Genomic DNA, 27,259 nt, shown 5'->3' with positions numbered 1-27,259 from the left:
GGAAGAGTCATCTAGGACAAACGCACAAATAATCCTATTTACGTGAGTATTCCCAATTAATATCAGCCAGATTACTCAAGTATATAAAATCTTACAGAATAAGGATCACTTCACTAAATAAGAGCTTCTTAGTTATATCTAAAGTATAACACATTCATGTCGTGGGGCCGGGGGTGGGGCAGGGGGTGTTGGGAGGGGAGAAATGCAAAACATCCAGAGATAGAATCTTATCCCTTATATGAAGAACAAAGGATATAAATGTGAATCATTAAAAGGCAAAACCAAAAACAAAACCTCCAAAGGCACTGTAAATAAACCCCTGTAATTATGCATCACAAAAAAGTCAACGGCAAATGGTTCAGTAATCTCATTACCAAGCTTACTAATAATCATTGCAATATTTTCCATCTCCCCTAAGATAATGAGCAGCACGGTGGATGTTGCAAAAATAAATAAATAAACATACACGCAACAATTTCTCATCTAAATATTTAACAAAATGAATGGGCTTGCCTAAAGGTTTGAGATTGAACCCTAGTGTAGCAAATTTTTAATTTGCACTATTTTCCTAGTGTTAAAGGGGGAGAAAGCTCAGCTCATCTGAGAATGGAGTTCAAACTAAACAACACTTTCATGACAACGTAAAAATAAAGAAATAAAACATTTTTAAATATTTCAATACTACAAAATTAGCCTAAGTTAAAGGCAACAATTAGTAAACAACTTTGTCATATTCAGAACAGTATCTTTCCCATTAACATTTCTATAGTTCCCCAATTACATTATAAATCAAAAGTAATACAAACAGACAATGTAATAATGAGAACACATAGACTGCATCAAAAATTAAGATACCAGCTTTTTCTTTACTCTTGGATCATTCTGTTAACTTGCCCTAGTTTACTTTCTTGGCAGCAGGAGTACAGTCAGAGAAAGTGAATTTACACCTTGGTGAATAACTCCTAAAATTTGATCTGAAAATATTCTGAAAGGCGAACAACTTTTCTGCTACGCTGAGGGCATGGCATTTTAATTCCCCAAATGCTATTTTCTGCTGTAGAGGGGGAAGTAACAGGGAAATCCAGTCATGAAGGGATCAAATGGTGTACCTAGGCACTGCACTACTGCCTCTTTTGGTAACCACCACACCGCTTTTCTGTGTTTTCCTTTCACCTTTGTGTTTCTGGCCTGCCGATATCTCCTCCTTCCCTGTCAGCGTGTGACTCTCAGGTGACACTACTTCTGGCTATGAAAAGGGTCTTTCATAAGTGGATTGGAGTGATCCCAAATATTCCAGATTTTCTCCTGCAGAGGTACAAGAAAGGAAACAAACTGTACCCGCAGCACCGAGTCCTGCAGAGACACAGGGCGGGACCAGAAGAACTCATCACTTTGCTGCATCTCTGAATTTGATGGCTTGGCATCCCAACTCAGCTCACTGCGCGTGCTCAGGATCTCTCAGCTCAGGTCTGCTGGTGTGGGGGGTTTTTTTGGTTTTTTCTTTTGTTTATGGTTTGTTTTTTTTTTTTTCTTGCTTATCTGCTAAGTTTCTGTCATATCCATTTACTACATTGGTGTCCTTTGACAAGGAAGAATTTTAAAAAATGACTGGAAATGGTTATGGCAGTTGTGAATGCAAGTGATACTACACGAGAGGAAAGCAACTGACTCGGAAACAAAGAAGCAGAACGGGGGAAGAATCTGAGGTCTTAGATAAAGGATAGGGATAAAAATACATCTTCATAGTCTTAAAGAACATCAGCTCCATTAGAAACAGGCTTGCAGACAAGATGAAAGCACGAGAGTGTGGATAGGAAAGCACGAGGATGTTAAAATAAACACAATTAGCTATCAGTGTTTATCTTAACGCACACACTTCTTAAAACATCACTGCTGCTAATACAGAGGTGAATTGTAAAGGGTAGAGAAGGAGATTAAATTATGTATTGTCCCTTTAACACTTTCTTCAGTTAAATAACATAATATTTTCAAGGTTACTGTTAAAATAACAGGGTTGTCCAGTGGAATTTATCCCCACTGGTGTTTGTGTACTGTATATATTTATACCACATGAGCAGCCCATAAATTCTCCTCATAAATGCTGTTATCTCCACCGCTAGCAGTTTCTCATTTTTATGGTAGTATAACTTTAAGGTGTGGTATACGTACCGTTATACCTCATTGCATACAGCTTCTGCTGCCCCATTAGGCTCTGATTCTGGAGGGGTGCAGAGCTCCTTGTCCTCCCTGACGTCATTTGGTTCTCCTCTTCTCCCCGTCCACACCGCAATAAAACATCCCCCTGAGCGTGGCCACCGCACAATGAACTACCACTTCCAACTCAATCCACCCAGAACCCCTCCGGCTCTGCAAAGTTTCTGGCTGATCCCCATCTGACCACTGTTCGACATCCAATATCCCCTCCTGGTTAGGACCCTCTCTTCCAGACCAAGAAAAAGAAAAAGAGATTTCCAAGAAAAGCACATCATGATCCCATTCTTTTAGAGGTGGCCGACCTGATTAACAGGAACACATTTTTCATTAAAAAACAAACAAAAAAAAATACACAGAGATAGATATAGATTATAGAAAAGTTGTTCGAAAGGTCATCTGAATTGGGAATTGCTTAGCATATAGGACAAAGCTAAGCTATTTTTATAGGAGGAAAAAAGCCCGTGCACACAGTTGCAATAAACTCTTAAAAGTAAAGGAAGCCCATCTTTGTATCAATCTGTCAGTGCATCCACACACACGCAAAATTATTAGTATCAGTGGAACACTGAATTTGCTTGCTGCTCACATCCATCTGTCCTGAAGTTTGGTGCTGCTAACTCCAGACTTCTGAATCTGAACTCAAATGTTGTTTTCTCCAATTTTCTTTCCTTTTATGACCTTTTTCTGTTGCTACCTTGATTTATGGTCATTTGTGTGATTGCATTGCTTTGCTTTATGGCAGTTTATGTCATTCTGGTCTTGTCATAAATGACTACCATAAAGTGAGGTAAAATATCATAAAACATTAGTGAGTCACTGATATTCAAGGTTCTTGAGTACAAGCGCTGACAGGTAGCAACCACAGAAGAACTGTGCCATTCGAGGGATGTATCATTATGAATACATGTGTGTACTGGGATCTGGATGAACAAATGCCACTATGACTTCGGTTGTCAGCGGAAACAATTTAAAAGGGCAACACTGAGTTATTTTTATAAGTTTAAAAGTCTTATATTCCTACAGTGATTTCTTTTACAATAAAATGCTTGGGAAATGGGAACAGATCTGTTCCCCTGTAAAATTTCTCATTGCATTTCATGTATACCCAAAAAGACTATTTAGGAATTAGCCAGGACTGCTAATTACCTGTTTATAGAAATCAGATTACTTTTGGACGATGATCGTTCTCGCTTCTTTGTCCATCTTTGTTCATCTCTGATTATTAGCACTGAGTTTTGTGCAATGCTTTGGGTTTGCTGCAGTTATTGGAAGGCATACATCCTTGAGCTGTTGTAGGCATGCTCAGAAATACAAAACAGATTATTTTGATGTATTCTGCTTAAAGAAAAACACATTTTATCCAATAACCTAAGCACTTATTATTCTTATTACCTTTTTAGCTAAGAATATTCCAAAGCATTTTCTATTTTTCTCAGTTCAGAAAAATAAGGCATTGCAGTTATATACTTTCCAAATAAATATCAAAATAAAATACAAAAATCTTTTGCCCCTGATGTTTGTATTATGAATCCTTTATGCATTAAGAATCAATAATCACTGTTTCCACTATAAATTCCTACTATCAGTTGCCGTTACCTTATAGGATAACTTAATTCTAGAATGAAAATGGGTATTTGCTGGATTTAAAACTGGGAATGCATTACCATTAAGAAATATGGAGATAATAGTTTGGAAATTTATATTTGTTATTTGATCGTAAAAACATTGTTCAGATTTTTAAAGTGGCTTTTTTTACTTTCTAATATCATTGCAAAAATAAAAGACCTATCATCTCAAAATCTATTTAGTCTGTAGTGACATTCCATTATTTATTGAACTAGTTCTCTGGATACTTTGGGGGAGAAAATTATTTTTAATGCAGGGTTTTTTTTTTTCCTTTCTGTGAAAGACTGCACTTGTACAGCATTTTCATTATGTATATTGTTGCATCTACCCTCCAACACTGAGAGCTTTGAGTTCACCCACAAAGGAAAATATTAAAAATAAAACCTAGGTTTTCCCCAAATATGCCAGACTCGATTGTCTTTAATGCCAGGCCTCTCCCATTTTGGAGGTTTGAAGTAGTTTCTTTGCTGCTTTTTAATACAGTAACTTAAGATAGAACCACTCGATATCCTTGATACCCAGGGATCTGATTCCACTCTCCACCAATCTATTTCATTCCAGTCTTAATGGTCTTGGCCTTTTACAAACACATTCAGCTTAGATTCACCGCTTCATTTCAATCCCTTTGTGCTGCCCAGGTAAGCAAGTCAATCTGAACCGACTGAAAATCCCCTCTGGAAATGGAAGCCCATAGCGCTGTAGAGGCCACGCAGTGCCGCACAGCCCCCATGCTAACCCACCACCCCCTGACGGTGCCCGGTGCTGCGCCGAAGGTACTGGCACCAAGAATGCTCTAGGTGTGCAGAAAAATAACGGAGACGAACTTCTGGCAGTGCCAGATGATGCAGAGTCTCTGCCAAATTCCCTCCACCTGCCACAATAACTCCATTTGGAGAGATTCCTAATTTGTGTAAGTGGGAGGGGAACTAATACCTTCTGGTATTACATATCAGAAAAGCACAAAAATTTTAATGTGCGGGTGGGGAAAAAGTGGAAAGGAAAATAAAGTGTCTTCAGCAGCCATGCAGCTAGTGACTTGCAGGAATAAGACATCAAGCTGCTCTGTTTTTAATAGGCAAGAAAAGGTAAATCTTGTTGGAAGTATCCCACTGCAATCCTAAAGTTGGTAAATGAGAATGGAGTAATAATATTTAATCCACCAACCAAATGACACGGGCACTTGTACATCACCTGAGATTACATACTGCTTTTGGGAGCATATTTCCACCCCCTGCCGCTATGTGACTTCTATGCTAGTCAATGCTGGAGATGTTGGAACACGAAAAAAGCTGCCCCCTTGGTACAAAACAGCAGCCAAGGGGACAGTTTCAAATGCCTTCCTACAGCTAATGCTCCCACGGGAAAGTCTCTGAAGGAAGGTGCTGTATCCAATTTCATCTCTGCTGGGTGGAGGGAGATCTTGCACAGTTATCACAGTACTTGGGACAATTAATTTCATTGACACTAGTGCTTATGAAACAGGGTTTGCGTCCTGTTCCCTCTGAATGCAAGGACAACGTTCCTGCTACCTTCAAGGATGACAGGATCAGGCTACCTGTCCTTAATCCTTCAGAACTGCTTCCCTCAGCACCGGAGCTCCGTTACCCCCCAGTGCCGAGCAGCGCTACCGCGCTGATTGTTCTGCAGAGAACAGAAACCTGAAGCAAAATATCACTGCCAGCAAAACTGCCGAGGAAATTTATTTGCGTAGGTACGTTTTTTGGCACCGACTCCACACATGAATACCTGGTAACGTCTGTGAAATAATCAATGTAATTTGGGCCTCTGTGAGTTCAGGAATTACAGTTTCAGCATTGCATATAATCAACTTCTATCAGATGATCTCCAAATTACACAGGACATCTAAGGCAGATGATCAGAATTTACAATTCAAGGCCACTACCTGGGGACAAGACAATCCTTTCTTCTGAGCAGGCAGAATGGACGGGCAGCTTTAGCATAGGGGCCCCCCCCTTTTTTTTTTTTTGGAGAAACACTGAAAATACTGCCTATTCTTTAAGAAACAAATGCATTCATCGCTGCTCATTCCCAGGGGAATGTATGAACTAGTGTATCTATCCGAGTTGCTTAAGAAGAAAAATAGTTTTTGCTGTTAGTACTATAGGCTATTTGGGTTTTCAATTAATGTAAAAAAGGATCTTTCCAAAGCAGCACTCCCTGCACAACAGAGGCACTTTACCCATAGCTCTATTTTGATAAGACATATACCCAGGTTGGGTCCACTCATTCAACAGGTACAAAAACTGTTTCTGTTTCCATAATAATGGATATTCTCCGTCAAAAAGGATAGAACTGGCATTTTCTTAGAGAGCAAGAAAACTCCTCCTTAAAATAATGGTTGAAAACCAACATGCAACTTCCCTCCCCTTAACTTTCCCCAGAAGCTGACTGACTATTTGAAGTATATTTTATTACCATCGTCTTCCTCGAAGAACCATCTGAACTGCAATGATGTGTACATGGGAATATCTAAAATTTCCCCCAGCAGTAATTGCTAATGAAGGGCAGTGGTTATTGTTTTCTTTTCTTGTGTGGTTGGGTTTTGGTTTGTTTTTTAAATACTGAGGATGAAAGATGAAGAGTTGGGCAGTCAAGATTTGTTGTTAGAATTACTGGAAATACGGAGATTTTTGTAGAAAAAATACAGAGACGTTTTACTTCAACTGGCTTACAGTCCTTCACTTCTGCTTTCTTATTTTTGGAAAGTTAAAAGTCTCAATGGAACAAGGCTTAGTGAAAAGATGTTGTTCAGAAATTCAGTTTTACAGAAAACATTCAATTTAGGTACAAATTTGGAAATATCAGATGTTAGAATTTCCATTAGAATTAAAGTGGTAAGACTCACCAAAACTATATTAATTTGAAATTTCTGGTTTGGGATTTTGAAAGACGATCACAATTTCTTCCTAGTAAATCAGCTAAGAAGTAATAAAGTAGCTTGAACAGGGTGCTGAAATCCCTTGATATAAACTAAGTGCAGAGCGAGAAAACGGGCTTTGCATGAAAAATAAAGAGCACCATCTTTACCTGTGCAGTGATCTAGATCTAGCATGAAAAGAATAAATTAGAAAAGTCTTCTGTTTCTTTGCCTTGTTGTAATATGAAAGAGAATGCATGCTCACCCAAGCACAAAGAAGTCATCGGTTTAGCATTATGAGGACACTCTGCATGATCTATTCCAAGCTTCGTTACAATTATTGTGACTAAAGGCTGAGAAATTTAGCACAACTGAGACTAAGTGATAAATAATGCTTAAGCGTATCTACTTCTTGCATTAAGGAGACAGACTAAAGAGTTAATAATGCCTCTGATCATCTTTTAATAGCCTCTAGATGCTTTCACACAATAAATAGATCTGTTGTGAAAATACTTTGGAACACGCAGCGAAATACCACATGCATTGTGCCCTTTAAAATGCTTTAAATAGCACAATTATAGATTTAAAGATTGTAATTGATTTAAATTGGTGGTGGAATGTAAAATTTTATATGATGCATGAAACCTCTTAAGGCTTTAAAACTGTAATTATCTTTGTCAGTCTCATATTGCACCCCAAAGCTTTTCTTTTAATGATTTAGACATTATAGAAAATAAATGAAATGCTCACATGGATTGCCAAACGAAATGCAAAGAGAAAAACCATACGGCGCTGCACCTTTAGGAAGAAGAGCTAGTGTCAGGGTTTGGCTGAACTCTGAATTCCCAAGCCCCACAAAGCTGGGCAGTAAATAATGAGTAGGTATGCCCTATCCTAATGATGTTCACACTCGTTTAAATGCATTGCTTCATATACACTAGTCTGAAACCTCAGCAGATACTCTCTGCATACAACAAACCTTTGCTGCTTGTTTACATTGGAAAAGTGCAGTCATGGGTATCCAAATCGGAGACGAGACTTTAGTCAGGAATTTAGAGAAGCTTCTCGATGTCAGAGAAACTAATTAATTATTCACTTCTATATTGGCGAAGAATACACGGCAGATTTCAAGCATCTATCACATTTATACATGAAACAGCCATCAGATACTAAGACCTACAAAATATATCTTGTCCCTGCTTAGTTATGGCAACTCTGTCATATAGTTGTTTATATTTGAGGTTGGAGAACTCTGCCCTGCCACACACATCTGTCTCTCCTCTTTGAAAGAATTCCACAAAATTTCCAACAGTCTGAATACATCCAAAACTCAAAACAAAATTCAGCCACAGAAGAAAAGTCGTCCTGGTCAAAGGAAAACACACCACCAATTCCAAGACCCAAGAGCACAACGGAGTCAAAACCAAGCTCGTGTTATAGAGTTAACCACTGATTCTCGTGATACGAGACTTTGATGCTGTTTGAAGCCTCTAGACATTATTTAATACCAAAACAAAACCAATGTATAAGTAGCTAGAAAGAAGAACATTAACTCAAGAAAGATTATTTCGGTTTATCTGACCCATATTTGGAAACTTAAGTCAATTTAACGTAGCACAGCTCCCTGCAGTAAATGAACAAGGAAAAATCTTCTCAAATCTGTTTATATTCCTGCAGATGTCAATGCTGATACCATTGCACAAACAATGAAATAAACAATTAAGATTTTCTTTTAACTTCTGCTGCTTTAGAAATCCAGTGAAGAAAAAACCACAGTGAATCAATGAACTAAAAATGGATAGAGTCGCTAGGAAAAGAGATTGTATTTTCAAGCTAAGAGGATATTACCAACAATAGGTAGTTAAAAATGGAATTAACAACTAATAAAAGTAGTGAAGCATATCTTTTTAAAGACCAATTTGAAAGGCTTTCCATTAAAACAACAACTTTAGTCACAAACCCCCAGGTAATGCAATGAATAGTAATATTTGTGGGCTTGGGAGGGCCAATTACCTTTGACTCCATATTTATGAGTTCTCGTTCCCAATGGGACAGGTACCAGAGTTTATTTTGGTGACGTGTGTTTCACAGAAAGTTTTGCATCAAAGTAAACCCTTGATATATAATCTGACATTTTTTCCCAAATTGACAGAGGAAATGTGGCACATTTAACAGTCATTATGACCTCAGCGAAAGGACAGACACGTTCAGGCTGTTGGGAAACAGCATCATTATAGCAGCAGAAAGATCAGCAATTAATACGAGGTGAGAATGATTTGCTACAGAAATACTGTTTATGTCTTTGAATTTTTAATGTATTACAGAAAAACACTGATATTCATAATACGTGGTTGGCACAAATAAGGTAATGTGTAATATGTCGAGGGCTTTTTTTTTTTTTTAGAAGGCATACGGAAAATAACGTAGAAAGTTGTGTTTTCATAGCCCCACACGGAGCGGTATTATGTTTGGATTTTCATGGGAAGCAACCAGTAGCTGAGAAAACAAAACGATTCTGATCATTTGAGAGAAAAAGAAAATTAATGCCAATGACATTGACCAGATTGCAAAGTACATTTATTGATTATTTTAATTTTCTCTCTTGACACACATTTAAACTCCTGTTGGCTGAGGCTGCAAGGTAAGCTAAAGGTTCTTTCTCTTTTTCTTTGTCTCTCTCTCTTTTTTTTTTTTTTAAACAGCACAGTTGCAGAGCAAATGGGAATCCTGTAAGAGGTTATACTACAGTACAAAAGGTGAGATACTAAAGATCAGTGTGTGCAGGACAATACAAGACAATAACAAACAGAGCACAAGCATGTGCATCCACATGAGCATGTGAAACAGTACAAACAATTTTGTGTTTGGGGAAGAAGACTGGCAAACAAGGAATGTAAATTAAGAAAAGAGAAAAACATACCATCCTTACTGATTATATGCTCTAAACTTGATAAAAGTGTGTGTTAAATTAAAAAAAAAAAGAAGTCATGAAAATATGTTAGCAGAAAACCATGTAAAAGCTTAGGGGAGACCGGTGAGATGGAAGAAGTCTGCTTCTCTGCTGATTCTGTTCACTAAATTGCTATTGCCCTCATCTAACAGGAATCCTTGGTTTGTTTATGCACATAGTGAACTGATGGGGGTTTTCCCCCCTCCAGATAAAGTTCATGAACAGTAAAGCTCTTATTCAGAACTGATTCTGGCACTTAAGCTACTATGGCTAAAGCTAGAACGGAGACACGTAAGTATATGATATGCTGCAGAGAACGAAGATACTTAAGCGAAGAAATTCCACCAGAGGGCCAAACTTTTTCTCATATAAAATGGTGTGAATCTGAACTAACTTAAGTCAGGGAAGACACGTTAACTTGCTTCCTTGCACAGAGTTTGGCCCTTAGGTATTATTTCTGCTTTGCCCCATATACCACAGAGGTACTCTGTATCCTGAGTTAATAGAGCTTAACAGCTGCATTGTCAGCTGGAAGGATAGGTTTTAAAACCAATATGCAAGGATCTGAATACAGACTATCACATTTTCATTTTATAGATTGGGAAGCAGAGATAAAAAGTAAATTTCAAACAGCATCTAATGGGCTTGACCAGTTGGGTGTTTCAGTCTCGGTTTGCAATGCTGGACCTACTTTAGGTATTGCCAAGCACTTGCAAACCACAGGGACCCCACGGGCTGAGGCTGCGGAAAGTCCAGAGTTTGGAAAACCAGGTATTGAGGACAAAGTGGTCAAAAGCAAAACAGATTTCTAATAATAGGGAATTCAACCCGAGTATGAAACGAGCAAGGCAAGCACAGCCTTTTAGTGATATGTCTAATAACGTACTTGCTATGGGAGAAGAAAAAAAATATCATTTTCAGCCACTTTTGGACTTAAGCATTTGGTCAAGGATTTCAGAAAAAATCTCCTGCAGCAGTTGCCTGCTATTTTCTTCTACCCCCTACCATACTGTCATCCCGTTCTGAGTGCTGCACATGATTTACCAGATCCTACCTGTCTAAATGATGAAAATGAGAAAGCTTTTACCAAGTATGTATATCATAGAAATGTAACTATTACATACATTGTACTGAATGTTTTTTATCTGGCTAAATACAGTAAGACCATTAATATGAATACTAAGTACAGGGGTCCGCTTAAAAACCCACAAGATGAATAACAAATCATAATACTGGCAACGCAAAAAACACCCTTGTAGACCATTCTTTTTCAGAAGCCTTTGAAGATACTAGTGGGTATTTGATAGTTGACTTAAAGTCCAGCATGAACAAGATCTATGGGGTTGTGGAATAATGTATTATGGACAGTAAAGGAAACCCCACTGTTTAAAAGTAGCCTGGAAAATAAACTCTAGAAAATATATGGTAAGAAACAACCCTGTACTAGCATGCTGGGTGCAAAGGTAAAACCTGAAACGTCTTTTTTTTTTCTTTTTTCCCCCTAAAAAGTATATATCTGAAATCTTGGCCTCATTAAAATGAAAGGGAGTTTTACCATTTATTTAATCAAGGCCAGGATTTAATTCTCTAATTTAGGGTTGTCCTAGTGAAGGAACTTGGTAACCCAGCCGACTTCAAAGAAGAAATGTGTTTTTACAAGTTATAACTAATTTTAACTAAATAAGTATTTTAGAGGAATGTTTTGAAAACATTTGCAACGTCTATCAGCCGCCACCGATGTCTGCAAAGAAGCTGAACTTCCTGTAATTTGCCTTCCAAGTTTTCTACCTTTTTCATCAATTCATACATGAACTGAAAGAAAATGCTATTCAGCCTTTCTACTGACCGAAATTATCGAGTTCCGTATGATCTGGACTCTGGTGTTGGAGGAAAAGAAAGACTGGATCAAGCATGATAAAATATCTGTTGAAAAGGTGAAAGTCAGGACAACAGAGCAAAAGATGTTTTTTAAGAATCCTGCAAAGCGTGACACAGATGCACCTCAGCATTCATTATCATAAAATTCATATTATCACTAGGAAATAACGTTAACGCCATCCTGCAGTATGGTAAAAGTTTATGCTTTCCAGGTAGGGAAAAGTGGCCTTATTACTTGTGTAAGAAAACAACATTTCAAGCAAAATTACAATACCCTGTTTCACTTTGTTTCCTAGCGGGATAATGGGCTACATTCTCATTCTAGATAAAGGAGTTACATGCAGGTAAAATTTGGAAGAAGCAAACAGAAATGTATTTGCAAATACCTTACCATAAGCATTTACATGAAAAAAAGTATGTTTTGTATATGTAAATAAAAATTTTGCAAATGCTGCTGTTTCAGATGTGTTATAGATGTATCTTCACTGGTGCAACAAAAGGAGTTTAAAATTAGCCCTATGCAGGGTTATCAGTTTGATATTTTTAAATTGGAATGCAGAATAAGATTTTATTTCTCAGTACTTAAGCTACAGGGACGCTTTACTGCCCTGGCAGTATAGTTGGTACCGATAATACCAATTAGAATTAAGTAAGAAAACTGCTGAAGGGAGAGCCTATCACTGGAGGCGTTACGACCTGACCTCCACCAGCCCTGATGGGCTGGCACAGGCTGACACCAACGGGTGACATAAAATCTCCCACTGTTGTTAAGATCCAACCAAGAGTTCTGCTATTTTTTTTTTTTAAGAGACTATTTGAACATATTTGAGTGCTTGCTTTTTGATACACGTAATTTAAGCACGTGTGCCACTGTCTAGTCCGTGTTTCTTTTTGGTGGCTTATTTGGCATGAGAGTACTGTGATCAAACAATTCCCTAATAACCTTTCCTAGCTTATTATACAAACCTAAATTATTTTATTCCATCTATTGTTCGACCTCCTATCCACAGGCCAAATTTCCTCTTCAAAAGGGCTGGTAAAGGATGGTTTCTTGTTGTCCCTTTTAAGTATACAAACGTTGGATAAAGAGACCAATTCTAAATTTAGCTATTTATTTGGCACGCAACACTCATCTCTTCTCTTTCTTTATCTGTTTTTCAATCTACATCAGGAACAGAAACTCCCCTAGACTGCAGACCCATGCACTTCACAGCAAGCACTCCTTACAAAACATTATTTTGACTATGTTTATCACTTCTATGTTAAAACCCCTCCAAGGAAGAAACAACTGGCCTAAAAGTTTGTGGCTTATTCACTGTACCACCAGTGACCCCAGCTCATCTATTACACTGCCATAAGAAGAATCAGACTCCAAACCCATTTGTCTGCTTTAATACTAGGTCTTTTAGGTTGCAAATGGAACAGATTTTTATTTAAACCCCCATCTAAGAGTGTCATTATCCACAAATCTGCTCATAAATGTTTTGGCAACTGACAAAAAAAATTAACTTCAGAAGAGGAAGCCATTAGGATGAAAACATTTCAAATCATGTCATTCATCAGATCTCTGCTCATCCAACAAAACTTGCTTTTGTTACAGGCAATTGTGGTGCTTAATCTCTGTACTTTTCAGCAACACATTTTTCTGATTAAAAAAACATAATCATACTGGCAGTAGTTAGAGATGGAAAAGACCTATTAGTTCACTAAGCCTAGCTCCCTTCCACAGCAAGATATAATCCCTGGCAGGAAGTATTTCAGATATTAAATTGATCCAGAGCTTAGTTTTAGCCAAGGGACTGAATATGGAAATCCGTATGTAGGTGTCACAACACTTTGAATTTAAAGAGCCGAAATGGCTGCTCCTCTTTTTTGTAATTTATTCGTACAGCCTTCCCCCTTTTCTGACTTGTGTAATTGCAGACCACGCAACTGAGGTTCGGCAGTGGGAACACTCCGCGGTGGGAAACGGTGTGGGAAACCCCACGGCAGGTCTGTGACCAGGAGCGATGCAGCAGTGAGTCCCTAAAGCCGCGCACAAGCCAACTTCCATCGGCAGCTCCCGTGCTCCTCCCTGCCCCGCAGGTGGGGACGAGCCTGGGGGGACTGGGGCAGAGGTGCCTCCTGGAGCACATCCCCCCAGCCCGACCTCCCCGTCATCCCCAATGGGGCCGGAGAAGAGCGTGCTGGAAGCCATCAGGGATATCCGAAGGATGCTGAGACGCAGCATGCAGATGGGAGAGCAAAATGGCAGAGAGAAAGGTGAGGACGGGATCAACTTTCCAATAGAGCTACTGTGTGGTACGACAGCAGGTGAAAGACTCGCGGGGAGCGCTTTGCTGGAGTTTGAAGGCGATACCGATACTTTACATAGGTTCATTCTCAATCCTTGCTCCTCTCCCGTGGTTTTGTAAAGGCATGGTTTGCTCTGATCTGTAGAAGATTCCTTTTTCTAGCGCCACCCTGCTCCGTGCAAAAAAAACCCCACCACATGAACGCTATTAAGCACCCAGGTCGTGCCTGACTTTCTCTCTGTTCACTTCCTCTAATCACGTCACAGTCACAGACACAGCACCCGTCCCCGCCACACACAGCACGGAGCCACTGGAGAAGAGACAATAAAATACCCTGCCGCTACCAAAACATCAGCAGCAGCTCATCTGAACTAGAGGGAGGGGTGGAGATGGAATCTTCTTTTAATTACATTTAGAACTGAAAAATTAAAGTAAGAGGGAAAAATAAAGAAAATCCCTTTTGCTTGGAATCCTGATAGTCAAAGAAATTTATAAGGAGGCTATTCTTCTATTCGCCGCCATCGCAGTAAATCCATCAGCAATGAAAGACTGTTCATGACCTCCACTCACCCTTTTTAATTTAGGCATCTCGATGTGGATATGCTCCTTTAAGCATCTACAAGAGCTTCCTCTTCACCTTAACATTCTTATAGAATGGTTTCTGTACAATTAAGGAATTATGAAGGCCCACATGAATGTGTTACTGTAAAATTTATTGCCCGTATATATCAATACCAGTCAAAAGATTTAGCCCTAAGTTTTCATTCTAAATCAGCTATTTCTGTATAGCTAGTACAGACATTTAAATAGTGCTTATGGATAATAAAAATCTCTTAAAAAAAACCAACCCCAAAAACTCAAGGAAACTGAAAACCCCCAAACTTTGAAGCCCACCTGCAGGCAAAAAAAAAAATAAATAATTAAAATGCTGCTATTTTGAAGTTTCATTAGAGGATAATTACATAATAATATACATTCCTGCTAAGTGAAAGTTAGCTCTATTCGTTTTAATAGATATGGTGCAAATAAACCAGAACCTGACTCTTCCTCTCTGCCACCCACAGCTTATTTCAAAGGTTACCTCCTCCTCCAGCTTCTTTGTTTTCTGGGTGGAAACAGAAGACAAAGAATTTAGCCTAACAACTTCTAGCATACAGGTGTCCCCCTCGCTCACATCCCTGAATTCAACAAGCCTTTTGAAAAGTGGGGGCGTTTGCCCCTGCATGCTAATCTACAGAAACAGGGGCAAAACTGATTTGTCAGCCTCTGAAATAAACAGAAAGACTCCCATTGACTTCAGTGTACATTGGTTCAGATGTCAAATATTACAGGAAAAATACAAGGTAGTTTTATGAGCCCAACTGATTCATTTGGCCAAAAAATGTTTAAAATTCAGTGCTATGAAATTTGTTACATTTTTAAATTATATAGTAAATAGAGAGACGTTTTCTTTTAGGTTCTAAAACCTGGTTAAAGTGCTTTATAATTTAATAATATAATTATTAGAAGAAAAAGATGATGTGATATTAATATATCTACCTAGCTATATGTTTTTAATTTTGAGAACTGCAATTAGAAATGGAAAGATGGAAATTTAACAGCTATATTGAAGATGATCAGAAGAGTTCTTTCCATAAAGGTTAACAACAGATAATTACTTTCTCAGGAAATCACTAAAATGACATGATTTTTCTGCTTTGTTTTCACTGAAGTTTTATGATGCTCCCTTCTTGCCACTTAGCAATGAAACAAATGAGGTTAGATGGCAAAGATTATGAAAGAAATTAGCAATAATGAGTCCAGTAACTAAAAACATTAGTAGAGAAAATTGAGTTGACCTTACTTTTATAATTATTCATTTTCTTAATTGTTTTTTTCTGGAATAATTGGAATGAAATTAAATAATACAAAGTACAACCCTCACATGTGATCGTGTATTTGGCATAGATTAATAACCTTCCCAAATACACAATGCATTGCCCATTCTAGGGGTCACCTCCGGGCAAATACCTGTTCTGAGCTGTGACCCAGCTACACATACTCTGCAACAGCGACTCTTTCTCTTCTAACCCTTCCCTTCAGGATTAATACACACTTGCTTCCCGCCAGCCATCAAACGCTTGTAAAGTTTAATAAGTCATACGTGTAGTCGCCCATCAGGAGACAGGGAAGTGGATTTAAATGATAACCACTATAGTATCTTCCCAGCTCTGCAGCCAGCTCCAAAATAACACGTTTCTTGGTCAATTCTTTTCAGCTACCTCAATGGAGCAAAGTGGAAGTCTACCCAATTGCAGCTGCTGCCAAGTGCACTCCTTAGGCAAACGTGGGGAGCGTTTTCCTCTCCTTCGGGCAAATAACAAACCTCTGTCCCACGGCAGCCTGTGGAAATACTGAAGGCGAGTGAGTGCTACCCTACACCCGCTGATGTTTGCAGAATCCATTCCTGTGTTATCAAGTGAAACAGTACCATTAGTTCAGTCAGTTAATAAAAGATAAAAACTGAATACTTCTCAAGTTCAGGGTTACAGCCCTTAATATTTATACAGCGGACAACTTTGACGTCGCAAAGCTCTATCTAAATGCTCTGCGATATGCAATCCCTCCCACCTTGTGCGCATTGCTTTTCAGAGCTGCATTCCCTGAGATGAATATCAGACCACCCACAATTCCATGGCACAAAAATTTATAATAAAGGGAACAAGGGCTCTTGTGAAATGGGCTAAAATCTTGCGGAGTATTAAAATGCTGAAAGCAAAACTTAAGGTAACCTTCCCTTCAGAACTGTATGAATCTCTTCCTTCTCCCCTTTGTTCTTTAGCTTCATCCGTCTTTGAAATGCCGTACTTTACAGATGACAAATATTAAGAAATTAAGGTCTCTCAATACTTATATGAAGTACAGAAGCATTATTATTATTATTATCACTGCCTTTTAAACGCGAACCTGGAGTGCAGCAGCTGAATGACGTACCCTCAGGTTACACACAAATCTATGACTGAGCGAGAAATCAAAGCTAGAGCTCCCAGATCTATCCTTTAGCTACAGGAAAGCCCCAGACCAAGTCAAAGGGGTTTAAGGGCTTTTTTGAGTGAATGGATCCGACTTCGAGCCAGCCTGGTTCGAATCTCAAGATGGTACACAGGCCTGTGGAAGTTGCCTTGGGTGTGCATTTTTTTTCCTGAGTTTTATTGGGAACTTCAGTGTTGATGCAGATTCAGCATCAACAAAGCGAATCCCAACACACTTTTGTGAATCAAACGCCAAACAGTTTCATACAGGTCTTGTTCCGTGTTTAAATTCAATTTAAAAAGTGGTACTAACAGGTAAAATGATTGCTGCTGAGCCGAGATACGTCGTGCGTTTAGTTTGATACATTACCTCGTACTAGGTTTCAAATGGGGAGATGGGAATTAGTGGACTCCCTCTCCAATTATTAATTCTGCAGAAACACACAGAGCTCAGCAAAGGGACATAGTCCCAAGCTTGCCATAGACAAACAAACTTAACAGTTCAGAGGATATGAAGGTAAAAAGTGGCCTTCCGCATGCTTGCTTTCCACTACACTCTCGGGTTCTTTATTTCCTTTGTCAACAGACCTAAAAACTGATTGTGTTTTTTTTTAAGCTAACCACACAGCATAAAGAACAATGCCTACTTTACACTGACATAACTTGTAGCATAATTTGTATAAAATAATGAAACCAGCATCCCATTACACAAACGTGCCACTCAGCTGTACCTGGCCCAGAAGATCCTGAAATGATGCACCAAAGCAGTACCCAGGTGCCCTGGAGCACGCTCCGTCTCCAGGCTCCATCCAAGCTGCAGTACAGCAGCTCCTACCCGGTCCCCACGTGCTCCATGGTGGGCACAGGCAAAGCAAGCCCAGAATTCAGTGCCTCAAAGCACCCTTCTCACTCTCCTTCTAACATCTAAAAGATCATGTCTGAGTCACTTGTCCTAGGCCCTCTGTAGTGACTAAAGAGATGTAGGTGCTTAAGATGGAAAAGACACCTCTTCCTAAACGTCCATTTCAAACCAGATATTGGAATTCCCCTGCTCATGCATTTACTTAGGGGCAGCGGGTAACCTGGGAACAGTAACCTTTCCAGCCTGTATCCACAAACCAAACCAAAGACAAGACACCACCCCCTCGACTCCCCAGATTAAAAAGACTAAAAAAACCCAACTCAGTTTAAAAAGAAAGTTTTCATTTCCTAATAAGGTCTTAATTGTAAAATTGTATACATCTTTATCCATGTATGTAATTCCAAGGGCAGTCCTTGATCTTTCTGTGGCTGTTCCCTATCATGCATTTATAATTACACCGAAATTTAACAAATATAAACCAGCTTATTTAAACAAGGCACTACATGCTGCCTGCTGATAACAGACCAATAAAATCTTATTCAGAATGTGTCATTAAAGTTGTATTTGTCCATTCCTATTTATTATAATAAAAAAGAAAAGGAAAAAAAAATACATTTGAGTCATATTTCCTGTGAGTTCATCACACCCTGGCACATAACATTTGTGAATTTTATTCAATTCATTTAAAATGATTTCTAACACACAGGCAGCAAGTTAAGGACTGCAAGGAATTCAAATGATCACCAGGCATGCAAGATTTCTCAAGAGACAGCTTTCAAACCACAAGTGAGGTATATTTTCCTTTAGGAATTGTACATAAAAAAAATTAGATCTAATGACTACATATTTCTCAAAAGAAGACAGGCTTACTCATGTTGTGAAATCAATTGACTCACATACTCTTAAAAGGGCAGGTACAGTTCTCTGCAGAAATTCAATCTGAGATGGGCCAAACTACAGCAGTTTAACACGTTTCATTGGCTTTAAACCTAGGAGGACTAGAGGCAGGAGAACGGTTTTTTACTGGCTCAGAACCCCCCCGTGACATATTTAGCATGCCTCCCCTCCATTTTCTCCCTCATACCAGTGTTCCATCCTGCTACTTTCCTGGCACAGGACGGCGCAGACCCCACAGAGCTGCTCCCACCATCTCTGCACAAACAGTGGGGAGGAAGGAGGAAGAGGAGAACCCGAGCGTGCTCCTGCACACCAGCTGCAGCCGCAGACCGACGTACTGCACTGAAGAGCACTGGCAAGGCTCAAACAGTTCTTGAAAAATACAGTGAAGCCTTCAGATTTTTAAAATAGTATTTTATGCCCATTCACATTTGCTCAACACATGACTTCCTAATTACCTCCCCTCCTCCATGCTGTCTCCCCTGTGGTTCCGCTTTCTAAATTTCATATTTTTCTTCCCTTGCTGGCTGACTTTGCTTTCTACTGCTCCCATCAGCAGCTCCACCTACTTTTCTACCCCTCTACGTTCTTCCCTAAATCACAAATCCAGGTCTCATAAATCCACTATCTCTGCTTCTTCTTCACACCTAATGACGTTCATTTCCTTTAACCATTACTCGTTGCCCAGCAGCGCTCATGCCCAGTTCCACTCATGAACACACTGGTCATTCCGCTTGCCATTATTCTTTAATGTTCTTTCAAGTCATAACTTCAGTGGTTCCCTCCTCCCCCTCAGCATTATGTTTACAACTTTTAACACTCAACTTAGTGTATAAGAGAATTGCTGTTATGTGGGGGTTGTAAAAGAAGTTGAAGAGAACAGATATCACCATTTTTGTTCTAGTCAATCAGAATTAGCCTGCAAGCTTTATTATCTGGGATGACAATTAACCTCTTATTAATCAGCCTTTATAAGGAACATATCTTAATTTTCCAAATGAAGGAAAACGCTTCACTCAGTCCCCAGATTTGATTTACAACCAGTAACACTGTGGACTCAACAAACAGAGATTGCTGACTACTGAGAACAATGAACTTGTTAGTTAACAGAATTAACAGTGCGTTGTTTAACCATAATGACAGCAATAAAACAGGAGATGTGAAGTTGATACAGTCACAACTGAATCGTAATGGATGAGATATTTACGGCAAAGCTGTTAAAACATTGAATAAAATATGGGAAGAGCAAAAGCAGATGTGATTTTATTCTTCAGAGTTGAAGCTTGTAAAGTATGAGATAGCATGAGTAATAATCACAGGTTCTAGTTCACAATGCATTAATAAATATTGATATGATGCCAGTGCTGAAACTTTCCAGATACCGAAATAAAGTGAGAAATCATGCTCTTGCATTATGTATTGCTAAGTTTAAATTTTACGGCACACATGGCGATATATTCATTATGATCTTACACACCCCCCTACACTATCTCACACACACACACCTCTCTTTATTTAGGACCTGAACAAGCATTCAATTTGCCAGTCACCAGTGTTACAGCCCCCACTGCTGCAGGTACATCCCCCATAGCAGAACTGACAGGATGGATCATATAAGAATTCTTTATCTATTTTAGCGCAGAATTATCCACCCAGGCTTCAGTGGTTTGGGAGGAGAGTTTGGGCAGATCCGGCTGACTTCGCTCTGCAGCCTGTCAGGCAGCGCTGACGGGGCTCCCTCTGACGGTGGGATTCCAGGGGAAAAGGGCCGATGAGCCACCCTGGGTAGTGACCCTGCCAGCTCCTCCAGCCAAACCCTAGAAGCATCTCCTTCCATCACCTTACACAGCTACTGATCACATGCTTTTTTCCCCCACAGGGATGGTATTTCTAGCTAGAAAAATGATCACAACCTGATCAGACACCAGGTTTTCTGGCTGCAGTTTCATACCCTAGTTAGGATAGTGTGAAACCAATATAAAGCTAACCAGGAAAAAAGATTTACTGTGAATCTGAATCAGTTTCCTTCATACCTGCTCAGACACATTTGTGCTGGCATGGCCACACTGCCAGCTAATGCGTGTTTGCATACATAAAACACTTCACAAGTCTGTACAGACCTTTCTGTTTTGTTTTACTTAAAATACATTAATCACCCTGACTACTTCTGCATGACAAAACAACATTTTCTTCTTCCCACTGATTCCAACAAAGCTACTTGCTCTCCTTCCTCCCCTTCACTCTCAGAGAACACGAACTGTGCTACAGCAAGTTTGCATCCCAAAAGGATATCACCTCTGCGTGTTCTTCCCTTGAGTTCAACCTACAGCAAGAGAAGGCTAAACAAATTACCTGATATTGTACATCACGTATTGTACAAACACAGAACACTGAAATTTCTCCACTCTGATTTGTGCTCTGAAAGTGGATAGCAAACATTTACTACCGCGTATGCCATCATCTCTACGAAATTGCGTAATTACATACTATTTTATTATTTTTCTAGAAATTTCCAGTCTGAACTCTTGGAAAAGGCAAGATATATATCTATATAACTCCATCCATTCTTTACCAGAATGGACATCATTTCCTCGTGACTTAACTACTATACACTATTCTTCATTAATCATCAATCTTAATCTCAAAAGGAAGAAATGTAACACCAAACCTCACTTCCTTGAATTAAAATCTCTCTCAATGGATATCTTTTTCTGATTTCAAACCACGAAACAGATTTACACTGGAACAACTCGATTTTGGCTGGTCAGATATAAGGCACTGTATACTGCTCAGGAAGAGCTACCAGTTTACACCTGGTGTGGGACTCTCCTGCAGTTATAATCAGCCTAATTTAAAAGGTGGGGGAGGAAGAAAGGAAAGAACCTCCAAAGAGAGCTCTCTTCTGAGTGCTGTGCTATTCAATGTAATTTGTTCTGTACGTGTCTGTTGTTCCTACAAGGTGGGGGCATCAGATACGGGCTCTGAAAACAGCTCTGCAGCAGAATCCTGCAGATTTTGATTTCATGCTTTCGAGTTTCTACGTAATTCGCGTCTTCAGGACATGGCTCCCTACTACAACATTTTTGTGTGGTTTATATTATCTCAAAACAATTTTGGGCCAAGCTGAGGGGGTCACGTTGGCATGGTCCCACACGCCGAGAACCCCCAGACTCCTAGAACTCCCCCCCTCCTTTATCTTGTCAGGAATTCAAGAGTCCCAGTTCAGACAGGAGCCTGTAGTTGCTGTCACACCACTAAGCTGTTGCCATTCGTCACCTCTCAGGCCTGCTCTTTAAGGTCAAAAGATGATGGTTTGAGCATATGTCACTCTCTCTGTGGCAATGCCGGCAGTTCTTCATTTCAGTATCCTGCCTACCCCCCGCCAGAAATTCTCTCCTGGGGTAGATGTTCGCTCTTAGTCTGTGATGAAGGCCCCTCTAAAATTCAATGCAGTCGCTACTAATTTTAACCTTTCCAGTGGTTATAATTCCACAGCCCTGGCAGGGCAGCCTGCTCCAAATCAAAAAGCGTTCCTTTCACCAGTCACAAGGCCTGGAAAGATGATCTTCAGAGTGGAAATCTCTTCTCCCGAGACTGGGGTCTCACGGCACATGACTGCTCATGGGTCCCAGATAGGTGGGATTTTCTCTTCCCCGCCTCCTGCTGCAATCTGCAATGCTCTAAACTCATTCTCAGTACCTTTGGGATGATGAAGTTCTTTTATAAGAGAGGTCGCAAGCCTTTCGGGAAGGATTGTTCTTTACTCTTTGCAGAGCGTAGGATGACTAAGCACCTGTACTGATGAAGGTCTGTATGTTTCTCAGAGCACAATTAAGAATAAAAATTTCCCAATCGGATAGCATCTTGACTCAAGCATGGCAAAGTTTCTTACAAATTTCCATGAATGCAGGCCTTAAAAAACATTTGACTGTGCGTACAGCGAAATTCACACCACGGCAATGAAACATGAAACAAATTGTACAAATTGGCATCTGGTGTAAACTGGCATCAGGCCACTGCAACCAACACATCTGCATTGACTTGCATGAGCTAAGGACGTAGCCCTGCAAGTTTTAGTCTAGCCTGGACGGTAAGTCTCACCCTGGAGTTTCTGCAGTACAAAGGGAAATGGCAAGAGTGGAGTAAGACCTGACATTCACGGTTTCTACAGTTGTATATGCAATTCAGGAAACTGCTTTCAAACGTCTTTTCATAGTCATCTGAAAGCACAGAACCCAAATCCAGAGAATCCAAGGGTACCTGCTAGGGCACTTCATGTTTACGAGTGAGCAGGTTTTGAAAATAAAATACTAGGACCTATTTTGAAAACATCTCAATTGTTTTCCCAAATCTTCCTTGAGGCTCTTCACATCCTTAATGTTATTATCCAGTAGTCTGACCCACACCTCTTCAGAATCAATGCTGTTATTGATGTTAAACTGCACCGGCTGATTTAGATTTCTATGACATATGGACTCCTGTCCACTAGGTACTCAGCTGCGACCACTAAACTCATTTCACTTAGATCTCAACTCTGAATAGAGTATTAGGGATAAACGGTCAGTGCTTTAATGGTCATTTCACACTTCATCATCAAGTCATCCATTCTCTGCATGTGCCACTTAAGTCTTCCATTCTGTTCCCTCAAATATATCATAGCAAAAATGAACATGACAAAACAAATGTTGAAAAAAGCAACCTTTGCTTGTTGTTGTTGGGTTTTTTTTCCCTCTAACTAAATGGCGAATAGTCCCATTATACTCATTTCCTGCAAAATATGTATCTCCAGGACCTTCAGTGCAGCAAAGCAAAGCACTGCTACAGTCATCTTCTGTGTGGAGTGCTTCTGTTTTACATACTGACACGCATTTTAACATGAAAAAGGTCAGAGATGGAAACAGCACAGCTTGTTGCTGTGACAGCAGACATTTAACAGAAAGACTTCTGGACACACTACAGTTTAAAATAATTTAGTAAAATAATTGCCATGATTGATTTTTTAGGTCCCTGAGTTCATACCACACACTTTTGTGTGACAACTCCCTTCAGTGGTGTTTTTTTCTTCCTTCTTTTTTTTTTTTTTTCCTCCAGCAATGACAAGAAATGCATTTCAAATAAGTTCTGGGTTGTTGTCAAAGTTTGATCAGATTCACAAACTCCACCATCATTTGTTGGCTAAGGCCAGTTTACAGACCTGTTGCCAATTCTTTATCCAAGCAGCTGGTAGCATAAGGCTCGCAGAAAATCATCTTGTTCAAATGAACTTTCGATAGCCTGCCCTTATGACAAGCTAAGCCCCATTTGTAAGGAATGCAGCACTTGCTTTTGCTGCAAACACAGACGTTGCTACAGCAATGGCCACATCAGGACTGCACAATACATCTGCCCCTGAAAATAATGAGTATAGTTATTACAAATGAAAGCCAGAAAGGATTACGTTTGAGGGAGAAAAGGAATTGTGAGATAGCAGAGAAATAAGCAGAGCTTTTGAACTTGGGAGAACCACCAAGTCCAGTACGTACAACACCACGCAGCCTTGGATTCACTTCATGTTAGCTACCCAATTTAGGCACAACAATATCTACAAAGCTAAACCCCACGGAGTTTATAAACTGGACTTCCCCCATAGTCAATGGAGGAAGACAGGTGCATCTGAAGACACCTTCAGTGTGCTTGTAAACAACGATCAGCTAATCTTTGCGAAGAGATTTGGTACAATCCCAGAAGGGAGCCACCTAAATTTACTAATGGAAATATTGGTACAGTGATTATATCAAGTATATAATATCAGAATATATATAATCAGTATATATACTGATTCAAAGCTGCAAAGTAGATTTCACAATGTCAATTCAGAATGGCAAGTCCTTTCCAATAGGTGAAAAATTAGTAGAAGAGATTATCATGTTTAGTATAAGTGTGTAATAGAGCATTCATCCTAAAAGCAGGAGAAATTGTTTCTAGCCCAGCTAGTCAGGGGTGTTCACGGCTACACTTTTCAGAGAGGTGACTCTGATTTTCAAAACTTTATCGCAGTGTCATTCACATGGTTTACCTAATAACTCTTTAGCACAAAAAGCATAAGCTATTCTTACAGAAAGGACCAGAAGCTGAGACAAGCTGCCTTGCAATAAAGTACCCTCATGTGAGCCAATACATCGAATTCCTATGGCCACACGTGCAGAGAGTAACAACCCAGTGTCACCAGTGGTGAGCGATCATGAGATGCCATCCAACATTGCCTATGACTTGGCAGTTAGTGTACTCTTCTGGTCTGCAGAACACAAGAAGGAGGACCTAAAATTTGATTATGCACTTCCTTGAGAGGTATCCCCAATCACAGGACTGTACACAGCACCGCAGAGTGTGTAACAAGAACAGACCATCACTGCTGCTGCTTTGACCGGAGGGCGAGGGAGGGGGGGGCTATGAGTGCGAAGGCGAGGGGTCAGCAGCAGGAGAGCGTGGGCTACCTTCTTACAAATGGTCTTAGGAATCCAGGCTGATGGAAGATCTCAGGGTCCTTAGGCTTTATTTACACGTGTCCTAAGCCTTTGACTTAGAAACCAGGTTGGTTGGGAGCAAGGTGTACAACTATACCTTTGCATGCTCAGATTATTAACCTCATGTAAGAAACTCTGTCCCTTGCACAGTTTTACCCTTATTAAAAAAAAAATTAAAAAAATCACCAGTTTGGTCTGAATCACAGTCCCGGCTAGCATAAGGCAGCGAGAAGGAATTACATAGTAGAAAAAATAGGAAAATTCAAAAGACCAACACAAGATACCAGTGGTAAAAAGTAAACAACATTCATTACATGCAAAGGGGTTAAAAATCTAAACACAGATCACAGCAGAGGCCTCTGTTAGAAAGAAATCAAAAGGGATTTTGTTTTCATTTTAAAGTATAGGAAACCATATTTGTTCAAAATAAAATCCCTCAGCTGATCTCCATTCTGGACATGGAACAATGAAGTTGGATGTTTGTCTTAAATATAATTTTTGTCAAAAGATAATAATTCAGTAAAAAGCCTAGAGATATAGAAAAAACCATTAAAATCTTATAGTTCATGTTTGCTTACAATGGAAAAATGCTGTTCATGTGTATCCATACAAAATAAAATGGTACTGAAATGCCAAAGATGGCCAAAACCTCTCTCAAGCTTCATATGATGTTTTTAGAGGAAAAAAAAAGCTTCAAAATAGATTTTTTTTAGAGCATAGTTTAAACAGCTGTTTTTAAAACAACTGTAAGAGTAAATGAACTAGATTCATTATACATATCTAAACTAAAATCACAGGCCCTCATAATTTTGATGTCAGGACTTAAAAGGACGAGACCACCAGCTCTGGAACTTGCAGATATCTCTCTCTCGTACCCACAGCCTGCAAAAGCCAGACATGAAAACAACACAGGAAGAGCAGTTTGCATAGAGACCTTTCCTCTAACCATGAGATCATCAAATAACACAGTACATCATCTTGCTTTACAAACATGAGCCTCGGCTGCGGAAAGCATTTACACTTGTGTGTGTAAGGGAACGCGGGCGCTGAAGTGCATTCCTGAACAGAGAGGATTCCTTGAAGAGGGTACACGTGAGAGTCTAGACTAATAGCAAAATTTTGTTTTTGCTTCTTGTATCTCGCTAACCATCTCAAACGTGGGGTGGAGTAATATTCTCTCCTCTCCAGCCACAGCACCAGACCTCCTGGTTTGAGGTGAGGAGGAAGAAGATGGATTGGCCCCTTCCTTGACTCAAGGGCGGTCTATGCCTCGCCCTCTTCCTTGCTCTTACCCTGCTTTTCACTGTATGTGGAACATTTGTCCCAAAACCTCAAAGTGTTTCATATTAGATAGTTGTTTTTCAAACAACACACACGAGTGGAAATATTATTGAGGAGATATATATATATATATGTTGCACAAGCTTCAGATAAGGCATTGGAAAATTATGCAACTTGCCCACGGTCACAGCATGTTCCTGTTGGAAACACAGACCCCAGACACCTGATTGCCACCACCCTGCTAGAGAAGCTAGACTGCACAGTCCCTATTTTAAAGCTGAAGTATAATCTGCTCCCTTCAAAGACATAACACAATCACTTTGCGATAGCATTGCTAGTGCAAAGTATTACTGATATGAAACGCAATACTTAAATATATGTTGAAGCGTTTTACTTCTCTCCCGTTCTTAGTATACTTAATTTTGACAGTTCTAAACAAATGTCAAACTTGCTTTCAGTTTCCTCCCTCCTCCTCCCCACATTTTGTGCTGGTGCATTACTAACAGAATTAAAACTCGAAAATAGCCTTAGGCTTTCTAACCACTTTTGAACGGTATCAGAGGCTTTTGTCTATTTCAGAATCTAAAGTCGAAGATACTAATTTTGCCATTTTTTAAAATAATAAACTAACAAATGTTCATAGCTAAAATAATAAAAAAAGGGCTGTAAAATACAAAGAACAAAAAAAGAAAGAAAAATGGATACCATATTGCAAAGGAAAAAGAGTTAGATTGTCATGAATCTGAAAGGAAATCAATAGGACAACTTTGGAGACCCATTTCAATCTGTTGTTGACATTGTTTTCTAGTAGTAATTTTCTCAAAATGTTAACAGTATTGAGTTTGCTTATTGATTCTATTATTTT

Source organism: Chroicocephalus ridibundus, chromosome 12, assembly GCF_963924245.1.
Source record: "Chroicocephalus ridibundus chromosome 12, bChrRid1.1, whole genome shotgun sequence".
NCBI classification, from domain to species: domain Eukaryota; kingdom Metazoa; phylum Chordata; class Aves; order Charadriiformes; family Laridae; genus Chroicocephalus; species Chroicocephalus ridibundus.
This window is presented reverse-complemented; position numbering follows the sequence as displayed.